Here is a 7898-nt window from a genome sequence, read left to right as displayed (position 1 = left end):
CCGCTTTTCCAGTTGGAGCAGACAGAGAGGGAGGTGAGCGTATTTAAAGAGCAAAGGGATGGCACCTGGGGAGAAAGGTGCTTCCGCATGGCGTGAGGAGGTGGCTGTTCTGGTGAGGTGACTCTGGCAGGTGACTCTGAGCAGGCACGGCTGGGCTAGGGCTGCGTAGACGAGCGCTTGGGGTGCTGTGATAGGAACTCACTTCTCCAAGTGTGGTTGTAGCCCAAATTAGTTTGCAGATCAAATGCACGGCCAAACCCTGGCCTGCAGTGCTCAGCAGAACATCAAAACCTGGTTTCTGCACGCGGTGTCATGTTCTGTGCTGATCAGCAGGTGTTATTCAGATGCTCTTAGGGGTGATGGGCTCAGAAGTCAGGTGACACTGATCTGAAGGGGCAGCCATCGCCTGGGCTTTACAGCACCCTGTGCGGCTCGTGAGGTTGGAATGCCGGTACCTTGTATTCCAAGGTGTCTCCCGTTTCCGACGTGTGCAGCGAGTTCCCCCAAGCTGTGGAGGGATCCTGGGATCCTTCCCCCGCCTCTGACCGGCTTTGTGCAGTGTGCAGAGGGCAAAGCTGTGTGGAAAGCATCCGTGCAGTCCGGCCAGACCCTCCTGGGGACGGGTGTTTGTCACCAAAAGCATTGCATGAAAGCGCTCATGGTTCCTGCCCTCTGTGACCGCCCCGGAGCTGCATTTTGTACTGCTGCAATCTTTGCGTGCTCCTCTTCTCCAGACCAGGTGTGTTTCTGCCATCTGCTTCTTTCTCTGTGCATTGTTCTTTCCGTTCACGTTTTAGCTACACACGTAGAGTTGCCTTTCTTTGACCGAATGTCCGAATGTGAGATATTGTATATTTTAAAGTATTTACCCTATTTATATACTATATGTTTCTGTTAAATAAATATAAGTTCCATTATCTGTAGTGGAGTTTTATTCCGCGCTGTCGGCAAGCGAGGGAGATGCTGAAAACCGCCTTTCCATGCTCTGCAAAGCAGATTGGTCTGTTTTAAACTCAGCTTCCCCCATTTTTTGCCCCATAGCTCTCCTTCCTCGCGGATCTTCCTAGGAGCAGACCTGGCTGTGGCAAAGGCGTGCGTGGAGGCTGTAGATGGGCTGAGCGTGCAGGCGGTATTGGACCCTCTGTGTCCTGAGGGACGCAAACGGCTGCGATTCCAGGGTGTTTGGAGTGGAAGCTGCGATCAGATCGTACAGGCCCATCTTGACCAAAGATGAGGGAAGTGCTGGCACCGCCGCACCCTGCAAATAGCTCATTTTGCCCTGAAGATTTCATTGGGAGTGTGAAAAACTGTTGGAATTCCACTTAAGACAAATTATTCCTACGTTTCACCCATTTCTCCTGACTTGCGTGGGGTTCAGAGAGAAGAATCCTCTTTACCCAGCAAAACATACTATTTTTAGCGCTTGTGTTATCGTGGCTGGTTTTGACTTACCAGCTAAGCCAAGCCAACCCATCAGCAGCCCTCTTTTTGCTTCCTGTCACACACTGTGGGCATTCTCAGACAAATTAATCCCCCAACAGCAACAAAATACGAGGCCCTCTCTATAGCAACCTCGTAAAATTACGTTAAAGCCCCCAGTCTCGCGTTACGACACGTTGTCCTCACAGCGGCCGGGCAGTGAAGCAGAGAATAGCTAAGCAGCCCCATGCAATAACCAGCAGTCCTGTGAAGCAATCAGAGGCCGTTACCGAGAGGTCTTGAGAGATCCCCTCGGTGTTAAATCTTTTGGAAAATGGACTGCGAAATCTCTCTGCAAGCTGCCGAGCTGGCCGACAGCAGGGCCACGCGCGTGCCCGTGCCGCGCAGTGAGTCAGACGCATCATCTGACAGCCTCTGCGGCTGGCACATCTGCATCGCTGCTCGCATTCAGCTCTTCAGCTGCGCATCCCTCCTTGTTTCTCCCCGTCCTGTGCCAGTTTAATGAAACCAAACATGGAGAACTGCAAATTCCCCGTGGAGATCCTGGTGCTAGGAAAGACAGTGAGCCTCAAACCAAGGCTGCCTCTGCGAGCAGCTCTCACGTAAACCTCTGTCTGGACACGTTTTCCATGACATCCTGATGGAAGATGGATATAAAAACAAAATAAACAACCTTATGGGCTGAGATTTGCCCTTTTTAAGTTCCCCTGGGGCATTCAGTTCAGGAACAGGCTGCCCACCTCGATTGCTAAGACAAAAACCCCCTAATCCTGTGATGTCCTTTCCCAAACCTGGAGGCAGCCAGCTGGTACCTGACGGGAGCAAGCGGGAAGCAGCCGAAACAGCTCGCTGGGCGCTTGCTTGGCTTGGTTTGGGGTGCCAGAGGGGGCTGAGCTGCTGCGGTGTAGCCGCACAGCATTGGGCTGGATTGCCTGATTTGGAGCGGAGAGCGCTTACTCTTTCCTTTCTAGAGGAGGGGAAAGCGCCGCGTGACATCCTGTTCACACGGGCAGGTGGGAAAGGCGGCTGTGCACAAGCTGCTGCTGGGCTTTCGTTAAAAAAAAAACAAAAACAGGTTGAAGAGAAAAAAAAAAGGATCCAAATGCATGACCTCCTGGAGGTCTTACAGCTTTCTGCAAGTATTATTAAGAAGATTTTAAAATGATGCTTAATTGAGAGCTCATTGAGGGCCCCCTGCTCAGGGTTCAGCAGCAGCAGAGTTAATTCCTGCAGTCTGGGCCCAGAGCAGGGTATTGGGGTTAATCCAGTTCAGGCCTGGGTACACGCTGGGTGCCCCGTTGCGATAGCACCGCTTTCCACGCTGTCATGTTCTCCGGATGTTCGGCAGTGGAATCTGTGAGCTGGGGATCTCTGAGCTGGCGCCAGTCACTGCGTGTCCTGGTTTGGGCTGGAATGGCCGACTGGGGTTAAACCACGCCGCTGCTCAAAGCAACAAATTCATTTTTCAGCTGCAATTAGCCCACTGCGGTCCGCCTTGGCTGTGCTGCCACTGGGCGGTCAGCGCAGGCTCCAGCTCCTTCCCCGAGAGGCACATCCTCAGTTTACGCTACAACACTAAAAAAAAGCCTTTGTGAACGGCTCGGTGCATCCCGGGCACGATGGCTGGGCTGCAAATCGGAACGGGAACGGGTGGCTGCATCCTCTTGCACTCCCCCCATCGCTGTTTCTGTTCTGTTCAGGGCAACGTCCCTCTGCGCAGGGCCTGGGCTTGGCCAGTACAGGGGGGAAAAGGGCCCCTGTTAGCCCCGCGGGGCACACTGCCACCTCTGCAACCGCCTGTCGTGGTTTTGTTAGTGAGGGGGGGCCTAAGGTGGTAGCTTCTGTAGGAAACTGCTGGAAGTCGCTCCCCTTTGTTCAGGGGACTTGGCCAGGCCTAGGGCGGACCCACTGCTGGCCAAGGCCGAGCCGATTGGTAGCAGAATGTCTCGTGATAACGCCTCTGCGATAACGTATTTAAGAATGGGAAAACAGAAAAAAAGAGAGAGAGGAGAGAAGATGTGAAGAAGCTGAGCGGGGGCAGAGGCGCAGAGGGGGAGGCGCAGGCCTCATGGGCCTTGCAGGCCTCACCCTCTGGCCTCTCGCCAGGCAGCCGACTGGGCCCGACTCGGTCCAGCCTGGCTGCAAAAAGTGGAGAGGAGATGAGAAGTGAATAAGATGTAAAAAAAAGATCCTGAGAGACATCTACCAGCCTGTTGTGAGGAACGGCTGCAGACGCCAAGGTCAGTTCAGAAGGAGGGGGAGGAGTAATGCGGCTCCTGGCCAAGATTCCCCTGCAGCCTGTGGTGATGACCATGGTGGAGCAGGTTGTCCCCCTGCAGCCCATGGAGGTCCACGGAGGGGCAGAGATCCACTTGGAGCCCGTGAAGGACCCCATACCGGGGGAGGTGGATGCCTGAAGGCAGCTGTGGCCCGTGGAGGGCCCGCTGGGACAGCTGTTCTGGAGAGACTGCACCCGTGGAAGAGATGACCCACGCCGGAGCAGTTCCACGAAGGACTGTGGCCCGTGGGAGGGACCCCACAATGGAGCAGGGGAGGAATGTGAGGAGTTCTTCCCCCAACCATGAAGCAGCGGCGTAGAACAACATATGATGAACTGACCGCAACCCCCATTCCCTCTTCCCCCCTGTGCCGCTCGGGGGGGGGAAGGTAGTAGAGATAATGTTAAGCTTGGGAAGAGGGAGGGGTGGGGGGAGGTTATCTTGTTCTCTGTCTCATTATCCTGCTGTTTGTAGTAATAAATGAATAGTTTTCCCCAAGTCGAGTCTGTTTTGCCCGTGACGGTAACTTTAAGGATTTCTCCCTGTCCTTATCTCAAACCTTGAGCCGTTTTTCCTTATATTTTCTCTCCCTGTTCTCTCGGAAGGTGGGGGGAGTGAGAGAGAGACTGCGTAGTCTGGTCCGATCGGGGCTGAACTACGACACCGCCCTCGCTGCTTTTTGCTCCGTTTGGGTGTTTGTGGATGCAACAACACTTCCGTGCATTCATCCCGCATCTCTGGAGCTGCGTCTCCGTCCAATTGCACTGCAGTCCGCTTTGCGGATGCACAGCCGTTTATTTGGGGGAAAACCAGAATTACATGATGTGAGACAGGATCCACCCACTGGTGTGAGTAGGGAAAGGGGCTTTGCTTGACCTGGTGGTCCTGGCGGGGTCTGTGCCCGCGTCCCTGGCCCTCACTGCTGATACCCGCGGCCTTTCCTCCACGAGCAGCCTCATTTCATCCCCATTTCGCTCGTACCGCCGCTACACAGTGGGTGTAAAAACCTCAGCTGTGGGGACGATTCAGCAAAAATAAAACGCAAAAGACTGCCATGTCGTCCGGGCCACGCACACGGGGATGCATTCGGACTTTCAGAGACACCGTCCCGTGGCGCTCAGCCGCAGCCACCCGAGCCACAGCCTGCTCTGCTCTGCTGCCGAGCAAAACATTTCCCGAAACTCTGTGCTGGGCCGTGTCCTTCAACGAGCACTTTTCTAGCGCACCAACGGCACCCAGAAGGACACCCACTTCCTCAAATGCAACGAGCAGCGTGCCAAGAGCAACCCCAGGCGGCCACGCTTCGGTGCAGGCTGGGGCCGCTGCGTCTCCGCACCAGCGAAAGGGGGTTGCAAAAACGGGAGCAAAAGAGGCAGCATCCCCTTGGCGTCGTCGGGGAAGCAGGACGAGAACTTTGCAGGAAAGCAGGGCAGGAAAGTACTTTTATGGGGTTGTTCACAGCCGCTCTTGGAGGAGGGAGGAGGAAGTACATTGGCAAATCGACACTTGCCGAGCCGTCGCTCTTCGTGGCCGGGATCGCACCCCGGGCACAGGATCCCCACAGGACTCGCAGAGCTTCGTCTCAGCCCATCTCCTAAGCAAGCTCCTCTTGAAAAAAAAAAAAGCCCATCCTGATCCAAAATGTCCCTCAAGCTGCCATGCAACTGGGATTTCAACCTGAAAATGGATGCTGCAAAAATAGGTACCGTGCCGGTTTCCTTACGCCCTTCCGTTTCTGCTTCAGCCCTTCAGGTGCAGGCCGGCTCCGCTGCGGTGCCTGCAGCCAGGCCCAGCTGCCGTTTCGGCTACGGCCCAGGCCCGAACTCACTTCTGGCCTCGGCGGGGGGATCTGGCCCCAGCTACCGCTTTCAAGACGCAGATAGTTTGCAAATGATTTGCAAGAAGTGATTTGCAAAGCTGTCACCAAGGGATGCTGTGGGAGCACGGCCAGGGCTGGGCTTGGGGGCTGGAGCCGTGGCTCTCTTGTTAGGGTGGGGAACAGGGGGGCCTGGCAGCGTGGGGCTGCTGCCACCCAAAATCCAGGCTCGGGAGGGGATTTAAACCACATGGGCTTGTTCTTCTGGCGCCAGCCTTGCAGGGGGTCAAGCGCAGGCCAAGAGGACAGAGCGGTGCAGGCTGGAGGAAGCAATCTCGCTCTTGCTCAGGTTTCTTTGCCCACCCTGATGTCACTGGTTTCCTCCCACCGGTGGTAAGGAGCCCGCTGATGCCCACGCCGGGCTTCGTGCTGCAGGACAGCGTTGCTGCGGGAGTTCCTGACTCACCTCCCGCCTCTGCCTAGGCTGTGCACAGCTCTCCTCCGCCATGGGATCCATCTCCAGCGTGAAAACCACTTGAGAATGCCTTTGGGAAGGAGCGAGGGATCCCTGCGGCGGGCTCTGCGCCAAAATACCACGGCGGAGCCAATGGCTGCTTTTGGGTGAAGCAGTCAAGGAGGGGGTTTGGGGTGAGGACGCTGCGGTTGCAGAAGGGGTGCGCAAGCCCAGCCTTGCGCACGCACAGAGGCAAAGGCGTCCGTGGTCCTGCTGCCAAAACATGGTCAAGCACACAAAGCACACCCTGGCAACTTGATTTCTCCCTGCAGCGGGGAGATTGACCAAGCTGGTCTCTGCGTGCCAAGCTCTTCCGCCCTGCACCTTGCGTCAGCTCACGAGGTTGGCCTGGCTGGGTTTTCCTGCAAAGGCGATTTGGCCTTCTGTCCGAAGCTGCATTCACTGGGACGGCCAAGCCACTTGCTTCACGCAAGGCCCCAGACGAAGCACTGCTCCTCAGCGATGCACAGCAATGCACAGGATGAGACCCTGGGTGGTGCAGAAGCTTGCAGGACAGCGGTGGAGAAATCTCCAAATCTCCACATAGTTATAGAAGCATCCTGGATTTCTGCATTGCCCGTTCTCAGGTTAATTAATTTTTTTTTTGCACAGAGCCTGTGTAAATTCAGTTGGTGCCTCAGAAAAAAAGGCCAAGGGACTCTGAGCTGCTGGGAAGCAGAGGGTGGAGATGGGACACAGGCTGAAGCCGTGTTGGTACCACGAACTGCTTTTTTTTCAAGACAATCTGCCTGTGATGAAATTCTGGGTGCTTTCTGCAGCTTGCATCTGCTGCAAGCCCACAAGATGAGGGCTGTGGGTGTGCGTGCAAAGACCTGAGCGCTGGGGCACAGCTCGGTGCATCGGCTCCTCTCATGCTTCTGGCTGCGGGAACCAACCGCTGCCGTTTTCAAGGGTGCAGCAGGGATGTGATTTGCCTGTGGAAAATATTTGCAAATTAGTCACCAGCACCCTCGCTGGCTTCGGGACACTTCCCCCTCCTGGTCCCCAGCCGAGCTTTTGTAAGCCCCAGGACAGCGCGCCGGCTCCTGCGTTCTTCCTCACGCTGAGAAAAATGCAAAGCTGTTTGTTACAGTGAAGGAGAAAACTGCAGTTGCCATTTTCATTGCAAAACCTATTGCGGCACTTTTCATTGCAAGGACCCGATGTCCCTCCGGCAGGGCAGGAGCAAGGGGGATGGCGGGGAGGGATTTGGGGCAAGGATTTGGGGCAGGAGCCAGCGGTGGCGTGTTTCTCCTGCAAGTCGCACTTTGGCGGAGCTGCCCTTTCCTGGGAGCAGGCAGCAGGACACCGGCACTCTGCTGCAGCCAGGCACCGGGGCTGGAGGAAGAGCGAGGATGTTTTGGAGGAAATATTCACCTTCAGAGGCAGTTACCGCAGGAAATGCTTTGGCGGGCACCGCATGTGCTCTCAGTGGCTCTTTCCTGCCCTGTGAGAACGGCAAGGCGGCGCAGGGCTGAGCGCGGCAGGGATGTGTTCGTGAAGGAGATGACTGCAAGCGCTGGATCAAAGCTTCGCCCCAACCCCGCGTAAAATTTTCAGTGGCTCATCACACTGGGCGTGAAGGGCAGAAACTTGGAAAAGCAGTAAGGGAAGGAGCCGCAGCCTTGGTGGCTCTGGTTTTGCGAACGCTGGGCAAAAACAGCCTGGCTGCCTGCAAAGCCACGTTCCCCACAGCCGCTCCCTCCCCATGAGCCCTGCATCCCATCCCCAAGAGAGCCTCTGCAACCTTGTGGAAAGTAACTCCAGACAACAATGAAGACTTGAGACTTAAACTCGTTCGAACGGATAAGGGCGGGAACAGTGCAGTAGTGAACCGGAGGGACACCAC

Source organism: Chlamydotis macqueenii, chromosome 27 (assembly GCF_036417535.1).
Source record: "Chlamydotis macqueenii isolate bChlMac1 chromosome 27, bChlMac1.mat, whole genome shotgun sequence".
Classification (NCBI taxonomy): domain Eukaryota; kingdom Metazoa; phylum Chordata; class Aves; order Otidiformes; family Otididae; genus Chlamydotis; species Chlamydotis macqueenii.
The sequence above is the reverse complement of the archived record's forward strand: the minus strand, read 5'-3'. Positions refer to the sequence as shown.